The sequence below is a fragment of the Balaenoptera ricei genome, chromosome 6 (assembly GCF_028023285.1).
Source record: "Balaenoptera ricei isolate mBalRic1 chromosome 6, mBalRic1.hap2, whole genome shotgun sequence".
NCBI lineage: Eukaryota > Metazoa > Chordata > Mammalia > Artiodactyla > Balaenopteridae > Balaenoptera > Balaenoptera ricei.
This window is the reverse complement of record NC_082644.1, coordinates 48,074,380-48,097,330: the sequence shown is the minus strand read 5'-3', so window position 1 is coordinate 48,097,330 and position 22,951 is coordinate 48,074,380.

Below are 22,951 nucleotides of genomic sequence, written 5' to 3'. Positions count from 1 at the left end.
AGAGATGTAGTTCCCCGTCTTTTCTCTGACTCTGCCAAAGACCTTGCACTTGCCAGGTCCTCTGCCTCACCCACGTGCCGCCCGCTTCTCCTCTGTCTCCATTCGGGACTCGGCTGTGCTCTGGGTGGGTAGCCAGCCAGGGGTGCCCTCTTTACCCGTCTTTGCCCTCTGACTACCTCACTCTCTATCATTCTATCATCAAACTTCAATTCAGAATCTTCAATTGAGCCAGATTTCTATTCTCTCCCTCTCAGCCGTATTATCATACACCACACGGAGTTAGGTGACGCATGTGTTTTTATTTTTTTAAGATTTTTAAACTTTTAATAAAAATAAGTTATTTGAATATTGGATTTGTTGTTTTGCAGAGACGTTGGCAAGGAAATAAGACAAAGGTCAGAATGCTTGCTTCTATAAACCGAATTGTTGAAACTACTATTTCCTAAAAGCCAGGGGCAGGAGATAGTCAGTACGGGCATTTCCAAGGATTTCCTGGCTGTATAGGTGAAAGGTGGGTGTTGTCTCAGACAAAAGAGGAGACAGGAGAAGATGGCATATGGGGAGTAAAAGGAAAACTCATTACTCAGCCACTCACCTTAGTTCTGTGGTTTGTGAACCCAAGTTTTCCTGTTTGGCAAAGAAACTATTTGTTCGACCATTTTTGCTCCAGGCCACGCACACATTCTATCTTCCACTCAATTCCCCTAAATGGCCACAGACATACTTAGCACTCTTGGCAATTGAAAGAAACAACAGTTTCACCATTAGGGAAAAGAACTTAGGAAAACATTCCAAAGCTATAAAAGCATTCATACCCTCTGAACCAGTAATCTAACTCAAGGAATGTAATCAAATGAAAGAAGTACTATATACAAAGGTGTTGTTTTTTTTTTTTAATATTTGTAATAGCACAATTAAGAGGCTAAATTAACAATGGAAGAAACCAAAATATGTTATGGTTTATGAAATCAATAAGATATTATACAGCCTTTGGAAACATTCATCAAAAGACAATAGCAATGCAGAGAATGTTCAATGCATCATTTTCCAACAACAAATTTGTATCCACACTCTGAATATAACTACTTAAGGACCATATCTACATGTGACCAAATATCAGGAAAAACTATGAAAAATGAAAATGGAAACCTTTTCGTGAGTTATTTTGCCTTTTGTTCTTTTCACTATAATGTTAGAATAGAAAAAATTTAATGTTGGGAGTGTATGTTCATTCACAAATCTAGTTCCCTGAGAAGGTTCCTGAATGGAGTTAACCTCTACCCTGGACAATCATTTGCACCACCTCTGACAAAAAAAAAAAAGAAAAAGTAGGGACAACATTGGAGGTGGAAAAATGATAGATTGCTCTTTCCAAAAGAAAGGAAGCTACTTATCTCTAAATGCAGTTATATAATGAACGACGTTTAAAAGGAGCCATTGTGAGAGCTCTTCTTTGGGGAGGAAAAAAAGGGAATATTTGGGGAAGTATGAAGTGAGGACCTTATACTTCTGAGTTTACTCTGGAGCTCCAGAGGAGGAGAAACACTCTTGAGAAATGGCCAGCCAGGGGTGGCTGGAACCAGAGTGGTCCTCCTGAGGGCTGCGGCTCCCTGGTTCAGTGAGAGGGGAGTTCCCTCTCTGATGATGCGTGGAGTTCATCTCAGTGTCAACCAAGTGTCTGAGCACCAAGGACATTCCAGCCAAAGACACAAGAGCACCCAGCCTTGAGGGATCATCTCAGGATGCACTTGGTCCCAAACATCAAAAGACATTTAAAAAAGCATCTGGATCATGAGGAGATCAAAGAAGCTCTCTGATAGGGTGGAGGAGCATGGAAAGGCAGAAATAACTAGACCAAGTTTTCCCTCCAAAGAAAACAGTGGAGGATCCACAATTGCAAACTTCAAAGAACATGAAAGAGAGCGAAAGAGAGCCACTGGGAACAATGCCGTGATTGACCTTCACTGGAGGGGATCAAATTGAGGAAGCATAGAACTCACAAACGACTCCACCCTCACCCCCAAGCTCACGTCCCTAATGTCGCCTGGATCTGCAGTCCCTGCCTGTATACACACCGTATGAGTGACTCCTTTAACAGAAACAAGAGATGTGGCTTAGATAAGCGGCAATCAGAGATGCAAAGGTGGTTAACTACATACCGATCAGCATCATTTCCTCGTGTTTAAAGAAGAAGAAACTGAGGCACAGAAAGCGAAATTGCTCTATGAGGAAGGGAAACTACCGCTTCTCACCAAAGCTGATTGGCCAGGTCTGAGGAGCACGGCCCGACAGCTGTGAGCCTCTGGCAGGGGACTAGGAACAATGTGACAGATTCCAGCAGCCTCCGATAATGCTAATTAGATTTCCTGATTTCATTTCATTGTTTTAATTTAGGGAGGAAACAGAAAAGGGCTAATTTCCTTATCGAGGGTTCCAGATATAACGGGATTATGGAGATCTCTGTCCTCTGCCAAGGAAACAGTTCATTGTAGTTCCACAATGCCTAGGAACCTCCTAGATCTTTGATGCTGGGAGGAAAGCCAGAATGCAGTGGGTGGGAGCAAGGGAGACCATGGAGGCAGGGGACACAAGAGAGTTGAAAAGGACTAGGCAGTGATAACAGCGACCAAGTAAGCCACTGTCACTCAGTGGCCAGGAGTGGAGATAAGAAAGGATCAAGCAGGCTCCAAATTCCAGGGAGATCCCTCAAACGCAGTGACAATCCTAAGTCCTTCCCTCAGGGAAATGGAAAAAGTAGAGCAGGAGAAGCAGGGCTCTATCCAGAGGATCCTTTTGAGCAATCAGGGGACAGCATCAGAAGAGTCGGTGGGCAATTTCTCACATTCAGCAACCCTGGATATACTGCTGCAGAAGTGAAATCATCAGAGGTGAGATCAGCATGGGAAATCCCAAATCGCAATGCCTACTATATAAAAAGCACTAAAAAAATGGGTTTGTTTTTTTTAATTCAGTTCTTAGAGATCCTGAGGGTGAAAAAAGGATACCCGTAGCCAAGACTCTCGGCAGTGACTAGAATTCAGAGCCAGGATAGAAAGGGGAAGAGTCCTAGGCTTCAGAAAGCTTTCATTTTCCTCAAAGAAGTTTGTGGTTCACCTTTAACCTGTCTCTTGAGAATGGGGCTGCGCATGTGTTACATGCAAATAAATAGGAGGGAAAACTTGAACAGATAGAGAAGAGACTGTGGCAACTGACTTAATATTGAAGACACCATGGTGATAACCATCTGCTTTCCCAGCATCAATGTGCCCACCACAGATTTCCGGACCAATAGTGAAGACTGAAAGCTATTAAATAAGAGGCAATGAGAGGAACCCCCATAATGACCTGATAATATGCCAAAGAGATCCATGGCCAGGACCCCCAACTCTCTAATCCCTAGTGAGAATGGTCCTCTGAGCGGGACCTGCAGACCTCCGTTCTCCAACCTAGAGCCTGGCCCTTCTGGAGCAAGTAACACAAGGCAAGGCGAGGCTTAACTATGTAGGATAACACTTTGGGATGTGTCAGGACAAAGGGCGCCATCAAGGTCAAGATCATGGTGAAGACAAGTAGACCAGCTCCATCCTAGAGACCAGTTCCTGGGAAAGTCTTCAGGAAGTGTCATTGCTATGGGCTTGAGCCAATATAGAGCAGCTGGGGGAGCTCTGAGACGGAGCATGGCTCTTAGAAACCAGCCGCTCCGGTCCCTACAACACCCCTGCCAATATCCAACAGCCACAGCAGTCATGCCAGGATTGAAATATCTCCATTCAGACCACCCCCTGCCCTCACGAAAGGTGAAAAGACCAGATCATCCTGGAGAGAAGCAAACCCTCTCTGAGGTCCTCTTTTATAAAAACCACAGTCACCATCTCCATCCCCACTGTTGAGGGGCCCACCTACTCTGTGGGCAAGGCGCAAAGGCACCAGGAGCAAGAAGAAACTCTCCACACAGGCCCCTAGGTGGAGCAAGCAGGGGAAGTCGATCAACGGGAGTCTCCAGTGAGGTACCTCCAACCTCTGGGTCGCCCACCAGTGAGAAACAGTCTACCTGCCTTAAGGGCCAGCAGAGTCACAGCCTGGGTCTGGAATCCCACAGACCTATGATTTCCTTTACAATCATAAAGGATACACCCCAAGAGGAAGCATTCCACAAATGGATCAGAACTGCCTTTGGGGATTTGGTTTCTATCTTTTTCCCTTGAGGAGACAGGGATGAAGTTAGCAAACAGCAAGAGATGTGTATACACGGGTACCCAGGCAAGATGTCTACTCAGAGGCAGAGTCATTTTCTGCCCAGCACCCTTTTATGCCATCTCTGGTATATATCACAGTCACTGGCACAGAGCAGATTGTTGCATAAACGAAATCCACACCAAGTTTGCTCTGATTTTGATGTCCCCTGCAAGATGAGAGAAACCAGATCCTAGGAAAGAGGGCACAGACTGGGGCAGGGGGTGGGGCGGGAGAGGTGGGGCTGAGAGGATACAATCTGGAGCATTTTAAAGCAGGACAGAATGTAGGTCCAAAATTAACTAAAATCTAGGCACAGGAGACTGCAGGGCCTGAAAAAACCATCTAATTAATTGGAACCACGCACACACCCTTTTGGCTTGGAGGGCCCTGAACAAATGCCTCCAATTTCCCTTCCTACCAGGCCCACCTCCATAGAACTGGCATGTTGGGTTAATAATAATATCTCAGACAGTCCCTAAAGGGGAAAGAACCCATAGGTGCTGAGAAGAGAGGTCCAATAGGAATGCCTCTTGGGTCTCAGTCCCAGGAATTACCGTGCTGCTTCTTAATCACAGATCTGTGGTAATGATCATGTTTCCCTCTTTTAAGTGGGATAACTTAATGCTTAGAGCTAAACCTGTGACTCCCCTCTACCAAAAATATAGTGAGGTAGTAGTGGTAGCTCTTGACTTCAGGTTACTAGGACCTGCCTTTTCCCTTTGGCACAGTTTCTTTACCTATTTTTTTTTTTTAATTTCCCATATCTCATTCTATTAGAGTGTCTCATGTCTGTGTGACACTTTAAATCCTTTTTGGAACAAGGCAATGGTTTTTTTTTTTTTTTAAGAAGTCATTAAGCCCAATGTACAGTGCTTGGGCCCCTGGAAAAGAGTGATGGCCACACGCCATCTTTGTTCCGGTGATGCAGGGCCCATTGTTTGCTCTGAGAACCTCTTGCTTCTGCTAGCAGTGGCTGAGATAACCTGCCCTGCTTCCTTCACTGGACACATTTCTAACTCTCTAAGTCTCTTTCCAACCTCCAGCAGTATGGGCTCGAAGCCGGGTGGCCACGAAGATGGTCAGATATGTGATGCCCCCTGAAGAGTTCTGGGTAGCTGAGGGGCAGGGGCTGCAGAAGGACATGTGGAAGTTAGCCTAAGGTGGAAAAAGATAAAGAATGTCCCTGGGAAAGGGAAGAGAAGGCACAAAGATTGGGAGCTACTATGTGGTTAAGTGTGGCTCCAAAGCTCATGGAAAGAGGAGTGATGGGATAAGAGATAAGCAATGAGAGCTGTGCAGGAGTCACATCATTAAAGGCTTTGCTAAGGAGTCCAGACTCCTTAGGAGCCAGTGAAGGATTTTAAGCAGAGAAATGCCTGAATCATATTTGCACCTTAGGAAAATGACTTTGACGGGGTGTGAAAGATTGACAAGTTGGAGTAAGGGCTGGACCCAAAGTCATCTGGGCAAGATTTAGTGAAGGCCTAAATTAAGGCAAAGACAGTGGGATGCTGAGTAAACTCCAGAGGTGTCTGTGACACAGAATTGGCAAAACTTGATAGCCACATCCAAGCAGAGGGTATCGATCTGATTCTCAGAGCAGACTCAGGTTGCTCAGACTTCACAAACGTATTAGATGGTGATGTCAGTCAGTGGGTAATGTCGAGCGGAGGGTGAATGGAGCAGGATATTCAACACAGACAGTTTAGGCGAGGTGCCCAGGATACCTTCCATGGAGAATAATAATGGTCAGATTAAATGGGTCTGACATCATTTCTGCAAAACAATATGGATATGTGCACTAAAACTCTGGAGAAATACCATTCTATAGAGAGAGAGGACAAGGGTTTAGAAGGATATACGCATAGATGTTAACAGGGACTGATTCCATGTGTCAGTATTTTTTTTGCTCATCTATATTTCCTGACCTCTCCATAATGATGTTTTACTCTTATATTAAAAAACACAACTTTGAATTTCAAAAATAAAAAGAAACATCATACATACCCCAATCTAAAGAAACAGGCTTGGGGCTTCCCTGGTGGCGCAGTGGTTGAGAGTCTGCCTGCCAATGCAGGGGACATGGGTTCGAGCCCTGGTCTGGGAAGATCCCACATGCCGCGGAGCAACTAGGCCCGTGAACCACAATTACTGAGCCTGCGCGTCTGGAGCCTGTGCTCTGCAACAAGAGAGGCCACGATAGTGAGAGGCCCGCGCACCGCGATGAAGAATGGCCCCCACTCGCCGCAACTAGAGAAAGCCCTTGCACAGAAACGAAGACCCAACACACCCAAAAATAAATAAATTAATTTTTTAAAAAATTGTTTAAAAAAAAAAAAGAAACAGACTTGAAGACACTGAGCACAACGTGTGTGGAAGCCATCATGGTTGTGTCTAAAGCAACCCAGAGACAGTGTGCAGGGTGAGATGAGAGCTGTGAGTAGACCTGTGGGCAACCTGAGGGACTGAGCAGCTGTAAGGACCTAAGAGAAAGTCTGGAAGAAAGTAGTGTCCCAGAAGCCAACGTTCTTGAAAGCTCTGATACTGTAGCTTCTAAGTTCTTGATGGCAGGACAGTCACACGTTCAAATATGAATTCTCATTCATATTTGAACTCCATCCCACTGGCACGCTCCATCTTCTAGCCAGAACCTACAGAGTAATGGCTCAATAAATGCTTATAAATAAATGTGATCCTAATTCCCTCTTAGCCGCTATTATTTGGACTCCTATTGAATACGCACTCTGGGACATTTTCTCTTAGAATATAATTAGAAAGGGTTTGCAGAGCTCATAAAAACAGAAGGAAATCACCCCTTAGGAGACTTATTCTCCTTGAGAGAGAGAGAGTTTAATAAAGCTTAAGACAAACTCCATCTTATTGATGTGCAACTGTGGTGGTCAAATACCGGAGCAGCAATACCGAGGTCCAAAGACAGAGTTTAAGAGGCAAGTATCACTTCCAGCTCTATTAAAAATATCCCTCACACAAGTGGCCATAAAAAGAGAAGGGCCGTATGTCTGATCATCAATATCTACAACCCCTCAGCAGCAACCCCACCCCCACCCCAACACTGATCCCAGGTGTAGCTGAAGGTAAGGGACTATAAAAATTTTATTCAGGTATGAATATCTCATCTCATAAATACCTCATCCACTTATGAATGAGGCAGGAAGAGAACATGAAAAAAGGGGGAAAAAAGAAAGATTCCCAGGCTTGTTGGATTTATCTTTTCACTTATAAAAGAGATTTATTGTTATAATGTTTATACAATAAAGATTTTTAAAAAATGAAAGCACACCGGTTGAAGGAAAGTAACTGCACCTTGGTAAGTCTAAACTCCTGGGAGGCAAGAGTGAATGGGAAGAGCATCTGAACTGAACACACAGAACAGCGACTCAAAGAAATAGAGAGAAGATGGAGAAAAGAAGTCAAAGATCTTTCTTTCCTAATTCCGGGAAGTTATTCGTGTACATATTCAGCAATGTCTCAGAATATCAAAGTGTTCTCCATAGGAGATTTTCCCATCGGTCAAAGGGAATCCCACCCCCAGCCCGAACACAGGAAATTAGTTTTCTTCAATTGGAGCCACAGAATCCTCAGGATCCACCAATGAGGACAGAGAATCCTACAGAAGCCCTGGTGAACTTCACGATGGAATAAGCTTTGAGAATCTCCCCCTCATTTTATTCCTGTGGAGACTGCTAAACTTGCGTGGCAAGCCAACAACCATCCCAGTTAGAGGTAGACCATTACCAGCTAACTGTCCAAAAGTCAAGAACACACCAGCTACAGGGACAAGTGCACCCTCATATGAGGAGACTTCCCAGAAGCCATTCATGTCACTGCCCACAGAGCTTCGCCAAGATGAAGAGCCCCGGAAAAATGCTACAAAATAAGCTGAGCCACAAGCCAAAAAGGGGTAGTTAAGACACCTTCGGGCTAGAGGGCTGGATCAAGCTTTCTGAGAAGAGGGTGAAGTAGGGGGATCTTGGCGTTCATAGTGGGATGGATGGGACCATGTGGGTGACTGTTATTATCCTTCAGAAAGACTCCAGCTGTGCCTGAGGATTTCCAGAGCCTACAAAGCCTCCGGGACCTGCTGCTCCTTGACGGCTTCTCTTCCAACGCGGAACACGTCGGGGGCTTGTGCCTGCCACTCACAGCCAGCACAGTGCTGTCACCTAAGCAGAAATCAAGGTGCCGCTGCCTCCTTAAAATCAGTCACTGCCAGGAGTCACCTGGGAAGCAAACAGGGAAATAAATAACCATCTAAAAGTGGTTTCTCCTTGACAGTGAGAACTCTCTGCAGGATTCTAGCCAGGGGTGATGGGTGCCATTGTGAATTTCACTAGCAGGCTCTGGCAGCTCCATGTTTCCTGATCAAAACATAGGTTTTTAAAGGGGATAATTACAGAGGACAGATGGATATGAGGCACTCACCTTAAGAGTTCATGGGATCAACATTCTCCTGGGAGAAAGGACTTCACTGAAGACTCTGGTTTGTGAGTAGGTGCCTGGGAGGATTCCAGGGTAAGTGTAGTCAGTGAGGGTGGGCAAGAGAAAGGATGAGATTACGACAGAAAATGCGGAACCCAAGGACACAGGGGCAGTAGCTATTAAACACCAAGGGTTAGAAGGGTTCTACAATTGATGGCTGGAGAAGGGAGAAGTAGGGGAGGGGGAGGCGGTCTTGGGACCAGAAGGAAAGATATTGCAGGGCTCCTGTTCAATCCTGCTTTGGCATGAGTTGGGGTAGGGCAGTGATAATACCAGGCTTGCCAAGGACAGTGTTCCAGGCTCCCAGGGCAGAGACTCCCATAGTAGAAGAAGGCCAAAGACAGCAAATAGGAGAGAAGGCCCCCATCTCCCCCAACAATCTCTGAAATTCTAAAGCATGAGCTGGATCACCAGTCCACAAGTGAAATAACCAAACATGGTACCTATCACATAAGAGGCACTCACAAAATAAGAACAGTTTATGGGTGCATCAAGAGATCAAAGACTATCTATTCCCTTCCTCAGAAACCTAGAAAGAGGGAGAAGGCACCAAGGCTATCTAGGGAGTTCAGCATATACCCAGAACACAAATTCAGAAGAGAAGAGGAATTCATCTTTCTGACTGTTACTGGTCCTCAGGTTATGGCCTCTGCAAACCCTTTCTAGTTATATTCCAAGAGGAGAAGAGCCAGTGATATGTTATGAGCCAGTTGAGGCCAGATGATAAAGGGTGGTGTGGTCTAGAATATATCAAGTCACTCTGTGAGGAAACGACCATGGACTTGCCTTCCTGGAAAGAGGAAGGTTCTACCACAAACTTCCTTAAAGCCAGTGAGCCCCACAAGGAAGAGGAAGACATTGAGGTAAGAGCACTTGTGAAAACACAGCTCTGACCCTGACAGGCTGCCTTAGACAGTGACCACCCCCCTCCCTGCAGGCTCGGCTGCCGCTAAGGGCCTTCCACACTGAAGGCACTTCCGGGGCCCCCTGGTTCCTAGTCGGTCAGGGCTTTGCCTGCTCTGTAACCCACTCCATAAGTGGGCAGATAAGATGATCCAGAAAGAAGGACGCATCCAGATCAAGACCCGGAGGGCAGGAGGCCAGGGCCATGGAGTGACCACTGTGAGCGTTGGTCCTCTTGGTGTGAGTCTCCCCAGGGTAACCCATAAGGTGGAGGGGACTCTGCCAGAGGATGGACACCTGACTTCCTGGCCTCCTACTCCAGCTGCCACAGAGCAATAAAACCTCCCCCACATCGCATGATCAGACCAACTATACTAAGACTGAAATGCCTCCGTATCCAGGCCACCACTAAGTGAAAAGGAAATGAAAAAACTCTGGAGTCCAGATCCTGGAGTGTGCTCTCTTTTCCAAGGCCACAGGTACCAGTACCACCTCCGTCCCCAGTGCATACCGTGCAGAGAAAAGAGAAGGCTGCCATTTTTGAGAGTAAGAGGAAAGGATTCCAGCAGCAAGGGGTTGCATTAGAGATACCCCCCCATGTCCTAAGCACCTGGGATAGAGGCAGTCTCTGAGAAGAAGGTGCCAGAGCACTCCCCACCTCGGCTGAGACTCCCCACTCCCTGATAGGGCTGCAGTTCAACCACAGTAAAGGCCTGGCTGACTGAATTCAACCCAAGGATCTCTATGGGGTACCTACTGAGGGGTGGACCCAAGCACCACGAGTATTCAACATGACTCTGGTGATACTCTGTGCAAGTCGTGGTAAAAACCACTGCAGACAATGAGCTGAAACATAAAATCCCCAGATTTGTCCATATCATAGGCTTGCATCTGGAGGAGGGGAGGAGAGGAGCAATGAAGAGAAAGGAGAAAACAAAGAGAAGGGGAGAGCGATTCTCCGGTAGCTCTATGGACTCCTCACAGGAGAAAGACAGGCCAGGCCAGCTCAGACTAGACTGGAACCTCCTGACCTTTCCAGGGTTGTGTGACAGAGCCCTCAGCTAACGCTCCCAAGCCAGGAATGGAAAGAGGATCAAAGGACCCCTTCAGGATGAGGAAGTGTGATTCTGGGCTTCTCTTTATATAATGGGGGACTTCCTCCAGAACAGGAAACCTAATAGTAGTGAATGAATGAATGCTAATGCTTCTTTCCCAAACTCAAGACCTGGTATGACTGAAGAAGAGGAAGTAGACCGCTGTACAAGAGTTAAGCACAACAGGGGTAGAGAACACCCTTTCCAAAGAAGACCCAGTTCCTCGTGGAAAATCCCTTCTCAGACAGCTCTCAGGATGAGGTTAACCAAGCAGGGTCATGTTGGATCAGACAAAATCTCCCCAGCAATAAGGAGTGCCTGGAGAAGGGCATAATCGTGGAACAGCCCTTTCTCAGGTAATCCTCCTGGGTGTGTGGTCTCCAAAAAACCCACCTATTTAACAGAGACTCCTATTTCTGCGGCTGCTGACCAGGATATAGACTTGAACTCAACAGTAGAGACGAGTTCCCCAGAAGTGCCAGCTCTAGCAATACATATTGCCATGTACAATTCTCAAATCCATTTTTTCCCCTTGGTATCAAAACCAGTCATTCCAATTGCATCACCTGTGAGAGGAGAAACTGGAAAGCACTGTCTAACTTGGACCCACATGAGAGTTTGGCAGCTACTGACAAATAAAATAACAAACGAGAGAAGAATTCAGAGTCCGTTCCTTAGCAATGGGAGTCAAACTGGGACGTAAATCCTACTGTCCTCTTAAAGATGAAGCCTGACTTGCGGCAGTTATTCATGTGCCAATAACCTTTAGTATTTGAGAGGTCAAAAGCCGGATGACCTAGTCCTAAAAACAAATCATGCCATCCTTCTTTTATCAAACCCCATTTCTTCTAAATATCCGTGACCTGACAGAGAGAGCAGGGGAGGCTCAGAGATTCAATGCTGAATACGAGATCAGAATTAGGGTCCTGATGTATGCCCAGAATTGCCCTCTAAGATTGAGCTGTTGCCCACTTTGGACATTTTTTTTTTCCTATTCCTGGCCGTCGAGACTACTAAAATGTCTTCCTCCCGAGGAGTTGCTGCAGCCCCACCCCCTAGGCCAGGTTACAATCAAAGACACACTAAGAAATGCCATAGCCAAGCCCTTGTACCCTGCCACCTCTCTTATTAGGTAACCATCTTCCTCTAAGACCCTGGGGCCACACCGCAACTGGGACAGATGCAGAGGGACCAGCTAACACACAGAATCCAGGCAGCGCCTGTTCTGGAATCCTGTTTAGCTCTAATCTGGAGACACAGGCTTCTGTAGCAGCCAAGCCCAGGACGGAGGATCCCCTGTGTGCCCATCTATAATGGGGCCCCCATTTTCTCCTTTTGCCCTGAGGAAGTCTGATGGTGGAAAGGGATTTATTTCCACCGTGAGAGGGAGTTACAAGGAAGCGGCTTTTAGTTCAGTATTTGAGGAGAGAATGTGTCAGGGCTGGAGCTGTTCTACACAATGTTGAACAGCCAAATAAGAGGGTCATGGGAAGGAACTCAAGCAAGACGGGTAACCACCACCAGGGACACGAGGGGATGATTTCTGCATTAGGCTGTTGGCTTTTACCTCCAAGATCTGAATTTCTAAACCCTTATGGGCCTGGACCACATCTTACGTATCAGTTCCTAGTCAAGTCCTTGAAGTGTTTGCATTAATTTGCTTATGATTTTATGTCCAGCGAACAGGCCATTGAAAGCTGCTCATCACAGGACTGTTGTACCTAAAAGGGCCCAGTCATCTCATGCCTGAGACTAGCCTGTAAACAGAAGCAGTTTTCAGGGCAAGGGCTCCAAAGAGGTTTCTGATTCTTGCAGCCTTGGTAGGAAATGGATTCCACGCACAAACCCAAGGTCTTGGCCTCGGAAGAAACAGGAGGACCAATCCATTCTAATAGCAGCACACTGATCCTGAAAGGAGTAAGAGCAAGGAGTGCGGGTGAAGAGGCCATTCACTTGGAATAATTCTTAGTCTCTGAAAAAGGACACTGACCCATTAACACCCCAATCTCTTCAGATTCCCAGTGAGTGACACTCCTGGACACACGACAAGGCTTGTTACTCTTCCCTGAGGGATCAAGTTCTGGGGCAACTGATCCCTGGTTAAAACATATTAATGTTTGAGTGGTGGGTATCAGCCCCTTTCCAGAGATCAGGATGTGATGGGTAAGAGAAGAGTAGGGACAAAAGAATATGACCCACCTGAATAGAAAGGACAAAGAAGGGAGCCTAAGGAAAAGGAACTCTAGGGACTTGGAAGGCATATTTCTTCTCAATCCCCCTTGGACGACAATCAAAATGTCACACATTTTTTTTCTTGTTTTTAACTTGTATAGTGAAACAAAAATCACCAAATAGCAAAAATAATTATTACCCTGAAAAACATCTATCTAATCAAAGTATCTTTGCAATAAGTTAACATTTTGTTTATGAAATACCATGTTCAGCCCATAAGGACCCTATTCAGATACTGACAGGGGATCCTAATACCCTGTGACCCCAATCCCATTTCTTCTCCCATTTCTTCTGTCCCTTGCTCTCCTCGGAACTGCCCCCCCTCTCTTTGCCTGCATATCTTTATCTTGCTGCTGAAGCCAAATAAACTTCCCCCCCCTTCCTTTTCCTTGCAAGCCAAACTCTTTCCTGCATTAGGTCCAACTGAGGCCTTTTCCTCTCCCCAGACCAACTCAGACTATCCCAAGTCCATATTCAATCTTCCTTCCTCTGACTTCCCCAAGCACTTCACTGATACAACCAAATTCAGCACTCGGTTTGAGGAGCCTGACTCCCGCCCTTTCCTTAGTTGAGGGAGGCCCACAGAAAGGATCTGGGCTTAAGATGAAAATGGGGTGTGTTCAGTCTTTTCTTAGCCTGCTTACGTTGCGCTCTGAATCTGTTCAAATGCTCTGGCAGGTACTGAACCCACCGTTGCGCTTCAGCGTGGGATATGGAAAAAAGATGACCCTTCCCTGGATGCACTGAGATGGGTGGTACCCACGCCCATGAAGGACCAGCAGTGGACCTTCATCCATACTAGAAATGCTCAATGCCTGCAGTAGCGTCTTCCATGTTAAACATGGCTAAATCACAGTGGCTCCCCCAGAATAACATCACCCCAAGATGGGTATGTGAAACCCAAGCTGGGGAATAAAGTCACTGGGTATACTCCGTCTGGTCATGGAGATCAGCACGCTCAAAACAAAGGCTGGCTTTTGGCACCACTTATTCTTGGAAACTGGTCTTCCTTTACACAAGTTTGTGTCTGTGCTTTTGTTTTATGTAATAAGTCATTCAATGAGTGCTATGGGTGGGGAGAGCTGGGGAGATGCTTCCTCACCCAGCATCCCTTAGACCACTGATGTCTAAAACTTTGCTGGGAGGACCTAGAATGAGTTAGTCCATGTTTAACTGTACTGCATTATTGATCTCCCTCCAATAACCAAAAGAAACCATTCCAATTTCATTCACAAGGAAAGCCTGGTAGAGTTTCTAACCCAGCATGTCAACCAAAGGACAATGCTGTCCAGCTTTCTGTGAGATTATTTTTAACAGTGAAGGTCCTCAAAACCATGCCACTACATCTCTATCCAACACTTAAGCACTTCACCAAACAGATCCACATTCTACCTTTGCTATATTCACACTGTTTTGCTACAACTTTGTTATTTGCCCTTTTTATCCCGTAGAGCAAAAGTTTGTCTTGGACTCCACAACTGTGGAGTTCTAAGCTCTATAATTTTACTGCCCACACCACCCCCCAGACAACAGATTTGTCATCTGATCTGAATTCACTAATGTTTTGCTTGGATTTTTCAAAATAAACTATTAGAGTGCTCTCAAGCTCATGCATCAAAGAAACGACCAGACGTGTGTCTAGGTTTAACAGGGTGATTTCTTCTTGCAGTAGTCTCCACAGCAGTAAAGCTGCACAGGTCTCCTGGCAGGTAAGTCAGCAGCAGTGGTCCAATTAGCCTTCCTTGGCAGCATGATTACCATTACTTCCAAGACAGCAGCAGTGATTTTGCATCCTAGTGATTACCCTGAAAGCGTAAAGTAGAAGATCTACTTTCAGAGGGCCTAGAAAGCAACTTTTGCATCAGCCAGACTTTCCCCAAAAATGAACTTCACATCTTTGGTTATGCTATGATGCAAATGAAAGAAATAAAGCACATACTGGAAATGTGCAGCTTCGGACACCCGAAACAGCTAGTCTTTTAAAGCAGAAAAGGGTAGGAAATCTCAGTTTAAGACTTTGAATATAGTAAAGACAGCTAAGGAAGAGAAGAGATCCAACCATACCAACACTCCCACATAGTCACAAAAACATGCACATGCTACATATGTATTTTTTCAATACCAGTAGTAGTTATAAATTACCTCCTAGATTTATTAAAATATAACCTTTTGCCCTAGACATAAAAGTGAAGGGATAAAATACAAATAGAGCAATTAAATTCCATCCCTCCTGCAACTCCGTTTAAAATGCACATAAAAATAATTAGAAAAAAAAATCACTAGGGAAAAGCAATCCCAAAATGTCAGCTGCAAGGCAGTATTCATACAGCTACTGTTTAACACCAGTGTAAGGTTAGGGAGAGTATCCAAATCTTGTATTAAGCTAAATCAATTCCTTTCTCTCCACCTGTAAATGAAGTACAGTAAATATGAACAGTGTTCACCCTAATACAGAATAGCAAGTTTTAAACATCCTGTGCCAATTTGTTTTTGTAGATACACAGCATATAATACTCAAGTGGAATCACTCTGTAGGTCTCTTCATCAGAAACCGTACAACACTACCTTTTAACGTTCTTATTTTTCTACTGCTAACAGGTTTTACCACTCATGATGGCCATCATTTTTACTCTGATCTTGAGTTCATTAGGAGGCCAAGAATGAAGGCCAGAAAAATACCACGGGGGAAAGATGGACCGTCTAAACAACATGATATATGATTGTTTCTTCACATAGCTGGAGGATAAAAAGGCTGATCTTATGCCTATCCACCCCATTCCTTTCTCCTTGTTCTATTTAGTGACATGCTTTTCAGAAAGTATTAAAAAGGGAGACTCTTCTCTCTCTCATTCACACACACACACACACACACACAAAGTGCACACAATGTGGGTCCCTATCCCAGGACATGTGACCTCCACAAAGAGGTCCATGGTCCCACACACAACCTTAAACTTCTTCTGAAAACTAAAACTCCTCCCCCAATTTAGGATCAGTCTGTGAGAAAACAGTATCTCTTTATGATCCACAGTCAAGAGTGAAATCAACTTAAAAAAAGGACAGAGAGTCTTCTGAATTAGGATATGGTAGAGATGATAAAAGTGGTGCAGAGGGGCAACAAGAAATATGCTCTGTCTCAGAAATAAGACTCAGTCAGCAGCAGCAGGGTGGGCCTGATAAGGGAGGCCAGACCAGCCATGGGAAGCAAACACAATACAGGAATTCCCCAGCAGTAGGCAATAGGCAGAGACACAACTATAGGAGAGGCCCGGTGGTCATCTGCAGTGAGGGGGCAGAGCACTGCATCATGGGAGACTGGCAGCCTGGGCAAGCGTCCAGCAGCAGGCAGGGTCACCTGGCAACAAGAGGTGGACACTCAGCTATGAGGACCCTGGGCCTGTATCCCAAGCGTGTGAGAGGGTCCTGGCAGATTGTATGGCAATGGGGAAACAAGAGGGATACACAAGGATAAGGGGAAAAGACAGTGATCTGTTACTGGAATGTGGATACAAGGCACGGGTCATGGGAGGGGCACAACGAGCCACCTGCCATGAGCTGTAGCCGACTTGAGGCTGAGCTATTAACTCTGAACTCCAAAAAACTGAGTACCTCCAGGCTTAACCCTCAAAGCTGAGGGGCAACGAAGGTGGTACTAAAATAATGACTGCATAATTAACAGCATCGTCCACTGAAAAACACCCAGGGCATAAGAATAACTAGAATCATCCCTACAACTTGCCCCCATACTCCTCTTTAATCTTTATAAGCAACAAATATTTATTGAAGGCTTGCTGTGTACCCAATACTGTGCTGGTTGGTTATTCAATCCTGAACGAGACCTAAACCCTATTCTCAAGGCTGTTCCTGCTGTGTCTCTGATGTGGCCTTCATAACACCGGCCCCCATTACTGTTCCCATGGCTGGAGAGGTGGGACTGTTTCAGCCTGATGGTGCTTTAGGGAGGAGGGAAGGAATCTCTATGCCAGACCCTAACCTCAGCTCCTTCTCTTCAATAACACCTTTGAGAGGTTAAGGCAGTGACAACCAACCCGAAGCTAACGCAGGCATCACCCAGTCTCGGGCAGCCCCTGCCCTGCCAGGATGAGGCATGTCCCAACTGGTCTCCCAGGCGGAAGCTGGGCACAGACTGTCAAGGGACAGTCAGGGAAAACTGGTTGTTATATCAAGACTCAGGAGGCACAAAAGCCTGGCCAGGACTGGGTTGGAAAACTGCCATCTCTGGGCATGTTAGTGGCTTGTGGGATCAGCTGGGTCCTCCAGGAGGAAGATGGAAGTTTGGGGCTGAAAAACACACATCCCATATTCTGCTCCCAACTTGGCTGCTGGAAGTTCAGAGAAGGACAGAGTTAAACACCTGGAGTAAACTGTATAGCCTCTAGCTGGAATCCCAGAGCAGCGATGTTACAAAAGGGAGCATTTGGGGCCAGGAACAGAATCGGGGGGGAAACTGGCCACATTCTCCGTGACCCGCACAGATGTTCACAAAAGAAATTCAAAATACTGTCCCGATCCAATAAAACTACTTGTTTTCTCTGTGTGCACATATATGTGCAGTGTAACTTAAAAGGTAATATATTTAGTGTTTCCTTGGTTCTTTATTTGTAAGTTTAAAAAGGCAAGTATCAAACCAAAATAAGATTTTGAATAAACATTTTTATTTACTAAAGTGTAATTTTCTGTTCTTTGCAGCGTTTTTTTGTTTTGTTTATTAATACCAATACTTTCTAAATTATCCTGTTTAATTTGATGACATTGATTTACAGTTGATCCTTATTTTCAGGTAAGTGTTCTAAGTGTCTCTTGTTTTACTGTTTGTCATCAGCCAGGTCCCTTTTGGCCAAAACATGCTTTGGGCCACAAAGGAGTTTATTAGCCAGTAAAAAATGTTCTCTTTGTAAATACGTTCAAACCCCTCCTAATTCATTTTATGTTTCTGGTTTCCTTAACTCAGGGATGAAAATGTTTCTGAAGGTTAAAATTGTCATAAAAACTGAAGCCATGTTACGATACAAATCTGGTTCCTGTGCTCTATGACATGCCACAGGAATTCTCTCATGCTTCAGGTCCAGTTCAAAATCTGAAGTGAAGGAATGCCACACCTAAATGAGCTTTCCTCTCTCTGCTCTCCCCATACAGAAAGAGGGCTATTTCTCTGCAACGTGTAGCACCTCAATCCATGAAATCATGGAGTCTGGTTCCAGGGCACTCATAAAACCAGTACTTTAAAGGAAGGTTTTTCCTAACAAGAAAGACAGCATGAACTCTTTCCACAGGTAGGCCAATTTCTTCACAGTTGACAGCACTACTGGTTCCTTTCTGTCCCAGTGCCTTTGCTGTTTGCTTTCATGACATGGAATGGCCTGTGCCCTGGAGTCTCCTGCTGACCAAATCCTATCTTGACCTTCAAGGCCTAGCTTAAGACCTATCTTCGCCCCTCAGATTCTCTTGGTCTTCATCAGCCAGCTTGCCCCCTCTGGCCTCCGCCCCCATACATGCTCAAATACATCTCTTGCAATAGGTGCTATCCCATGACATAGCATTCAGTGCAGAAAAGCGTAAAAAGTATAGGGAGAAAGCTTGATTGAGAAGGTCTCAGATCCCTGACAACAGAGGTAGCACAGTGCAGCTGAGTCCATGTGGTTTAGGGAAAAACACAAGCCCTGGGCCGCCGTTTCCCATTCAAAAACTTCATGGAGTTGTTGCCAAGCTAAAGTTGGTTTAGGTGACAGCCACTTTCCTAAACACTGGAGCTACAAAGATGAGTAAGATAAAACCCTAATCTTGAAAAAGCTCACATTCTGTAGGTAAGTTATTTGCAATAGCTTTAGGCCCTCTGGGGGAAATGGTTAAGTAGCATTTGGGGAAGAGTCAACTGGAAACAGTAGGGGAAGAGTTGGAGGGGGAGAAACTGGAGTCTGAAGCAATTCCAGAATTGCACACCGCACTAAAGGCTGGAAAAGAGAGACGGTAGTAGGAATGGAGATGGAAAGAGAGACGGTAGTAGGAATGGAGATGGAGGAAGATTTGAGAGCTCTTCCAAGTGGAAAAAAATTATAGGTCTTGGTTCATTTTGGACTGAAGAGGAGAGAGACAACAGATGAAGAACCTTGACTCAAATATCTAGCCCAGGGGACAGGCCCAGGCACTGATAGAAAGAGGGTAACTGTGGGGAAAGAGCTGGTTTGGGTAGTGGAAGAGATCAACCTCCACAGAGACTATTCAGGTATGTGCCCCATTGACAACTAATGCCAATCTCAAAGCCCAACAGCTTCTTCTTTCACAGCCCCATTGAGTCCTCTTCGTCTTTCTACCCTTGTCCCTCTTGCTTTTATCTGTAGAAGATTCAGTGGTGAGATGAACAATCAAATAGGTTTGCCAGACCTAGGCGAACAGTGCCCACCACTAACAAGAGGTACACTCCCCTATGCATCTTTTTTATTGGCCCTACTTGACTTTTAAACTTAAAATGACTTTAGCCTAGGATAGCCCATGTTCCTCTTGACCATTCCTTCAAGATTATAAGCACCCAACTGTCCTCTGAAGCTCCCCAGGCAAAGTGAGGCATCCTGGTCCATTACAATTGGAGGGTGGTACTTCCACATTCTGAGCCAGTAAACTGCCACCCAGGTCCCAGCAGAATCTGCCTTCTGTGGATCTCCCAACCCCTACTCCCAGACACTGAGCATGCTCACTGCAAATTAAGGAGATGTTTCCTTAAATAGTGCCTAATTTATATAGATCAAACAAATTTAATGCATGCATTTCCTTTGATCCAACAATTCTGGAAATTCATACTAAGGAAATCATCAGACGTGCACATGAGTGTATGGCTACAAAGGTATCTATTGAGACATCCCTTTAATTTGCAAAATAAAAACAGCAAAAATGCAGGGACAGTCTGAATGCAGAACAGTAAGGGAGTATTTAAATAAATTGCCACATATCCACATAATGGAATATTAGAAAGACATTTAAAATGTTGTAAAGGCATTTTAATGACATAGGGAAATATTTGAAATACATTTAATAAGTGAAAACAGATAACAGAACCACATAAAATTTTGTTCTCAATTTTGCAACATCCATACACACACATGGATACACATACATCACACACATACACAAACACCCCCAAAGAAAAATAACCTCAGAAGATGTAACTATTGTTATCTCTAGGTGGAGGGATTAAAGGTGATTTTTGTTTTCTTCTTTGTACTTTTCTGTATTTTCCCATTACCTTTGAAGTCTTTTTGTAATCACTTCAAAAATTATCAAAATAAAGGGAAATGGGCCATGAAATACTTGGAGGGAAGAAACCTGTGATGATGACAAATATGCCATGGAACACTGATTCCTTCTGCACCTTAAGAGATTTTTTTTCTTGCTTGAACCCTAAGATGATCAGTCTTTCCATCTCTTGCCTGAGATACCTGAGAGCTTGTATTTCAGAGCTTTCCTTTAATCTCAGGGCTTCTCTCAATAAAATCTCTATTCTTCCCTGTCTAAGCAATGAAAGACCACAAAAATAGGTATTTGGATACAATCATTTCTCTTTCTTCTATGCTCAATGAGTTGATTTTTGCCAAAAGTTAATGACTGGATCCCTCAGTTCCTTATTCTTTGGTTTAATAAGGGATTAGATAATAGACTGGAAATAAATTCTCGTCTCATTGACCTAAATTAACTTTGCTTTTGAGATCTGGAATAGCCTCAACAATTATCTGAAACGAAATGTATATAACTATATCCCACCAAATGCAGAAAACCGTAGCTGATCCCATCATTGAAACATATCTCATTAATGCCACTTATAATAAATCCCCCAAAGTCTTTGACTAACGTAAGCCACTGTTGTCTGTGGGAGATGAGAACAGGAAAACGCCGTGGTAGGAGGGAGTTTCTTTTCCAACAAGTATTTCTATGGAGGGATTTATCTTGATAGCAAGACCATATGTTGGCCAAGCCTTGCTGTTTGTTATTTAACAAGTCTACATACCACCATGGGCCTCTCTCCTCAGCAATACAGTTTACACATGGTCAGGGAATTACTCTCTCTGAAACACCCTCTTCTGGCACACTCATCTCTCCTTCACACCTTACATTTGTATAGCAAGTCATGATTCACCAAAGCCTTTCACGTAAAGGATCCTATGGGATCTTTATAAGAACTCTAGAAGAGAGAGTTTTACAGATAAAGAAACTAAGTTCAGAGAGATTAAGTTACTTGTCAAGATAGTCTTGCTAGTAAGGGGTGGTCCTCAGATGAAAAACAGTTTTCTAACTTGTGATTCAGTGTTCTATCAGTAACCCTAAGAATCCCATAAGTTTGATTTGCTATTGAGTTTTAAAACATTTTTCTCACCCATAGGCATTTAACCACTTCCACACCGTCTCTCAATAATGATGTATGTGCCTGTTGCATGTCATCATTTCAAACTCATTCCAATGAACACCATCCTCGGATGATGGAACAGAGGACACCGGCAAGCATGGAGACATTCAATCCACTAAAGCCCTCTGGGTAGGATGTCCTTCATTCACCAGAACTGCCAGTAACCTAGAGAGCTTGACACTCCTGATCTTGTCACGTGACGTTGTGACTCCTCTCCCAGTCCTTGGCTCTTTTTCGCAAGTCTGACTCTGGCATGCTGCTTACTGAGAGAGCTGATATGACCTCTATTAGCAATTACCTGACTGCTATTTGTAAATGTCTATTAATCTCCCCCCTCTCCATGCACTCACATACACACAAAGACATACCCTAGACCACAACTGCCCTGAGAAGAGATATTACGTCTTACTCATCTTGCTGTATCACCCCCATTGCCAGCAGGTGCCTACACTTTTTTTGCTGCATCACATGGATCAGTATATTTTTAAATTAATTATTTGAGTGTTTACTAGAAAGTACAGCTGTGCAATTATAGTTATATGTTTTATGACCCACTTTTCCCCCACCTGCCTCTACTCTCATTTTTCTTGCATCACCAATCCTTTCATTCATTTTAATAGCTTTCACCAAATGACATTCTATTTTATTTTATGGGACAGTCATCATGAGGTCTCTAAGTTGTTTCAACCTAAGACTCCAAGAATTGAATTAGTCTGGGAAAAGTTTGGGAAATCACTATTAATTTATTCTGTGTTTCCCATTTAACTTTTCTAGGCAGAATATTCTCTCATCCTTAAAAAATGTATTTGCTTCTAAATGAGGATAAAAATTTCATTTTCCTAGGTCAACTAGCCCAGTTCAATATTTTTTGTTGCTAGGCTCAATTATAAAATAGAAAAATTGGATGAAAACCCAATTTTATTATATAACATAGTCACATGAGCCAAGTTATAAAATATTGCTTATCGTGTCTTTTTAACCATGTTTTTAAGACTTTTTAAAAAATAGCTTGACAGTATTTAATTTTGTTGGTAGAATAAATTGTCTAGATTATTTGTTTCTTGAAATGTAGTTGGAACTGGTAGCTAGTGCATCTTAGAAAGTGAATATTACATGTATACTCACTACTATATATAAAATAGATAGCCAACAAGGACCTACCATATAGCACAGAGAACTATACTCAATACTTTGTAATAACCCAAAAGGGAAAATAATCTAAAGCAGAATAGATACACATATATGTATAACTGAATCACTTTGCTGTACACCTGACACTAACACAACATTGTAAATCAACCATACTTCAATAAAAAAATAAAATAAAATAAAAAGAAAGTGAATATTACATTTAAAGTTGTGATACAGGACTAGGGAAATATAATCTCTTTGATACAGGGCCCTGTATTTTAGACCTCACGCTATAGGATTGGTTGAGAACAACTTCAAGAGAGATAGCTAGCACATATGCACCGCTCGACCCCCGCAACATGCAGACTCACACATCTTTAGGTAGAGTGAGATTCTTTTATAAAACACGGATAGGGCACTTAATGCAAACTTTAAAATGCTT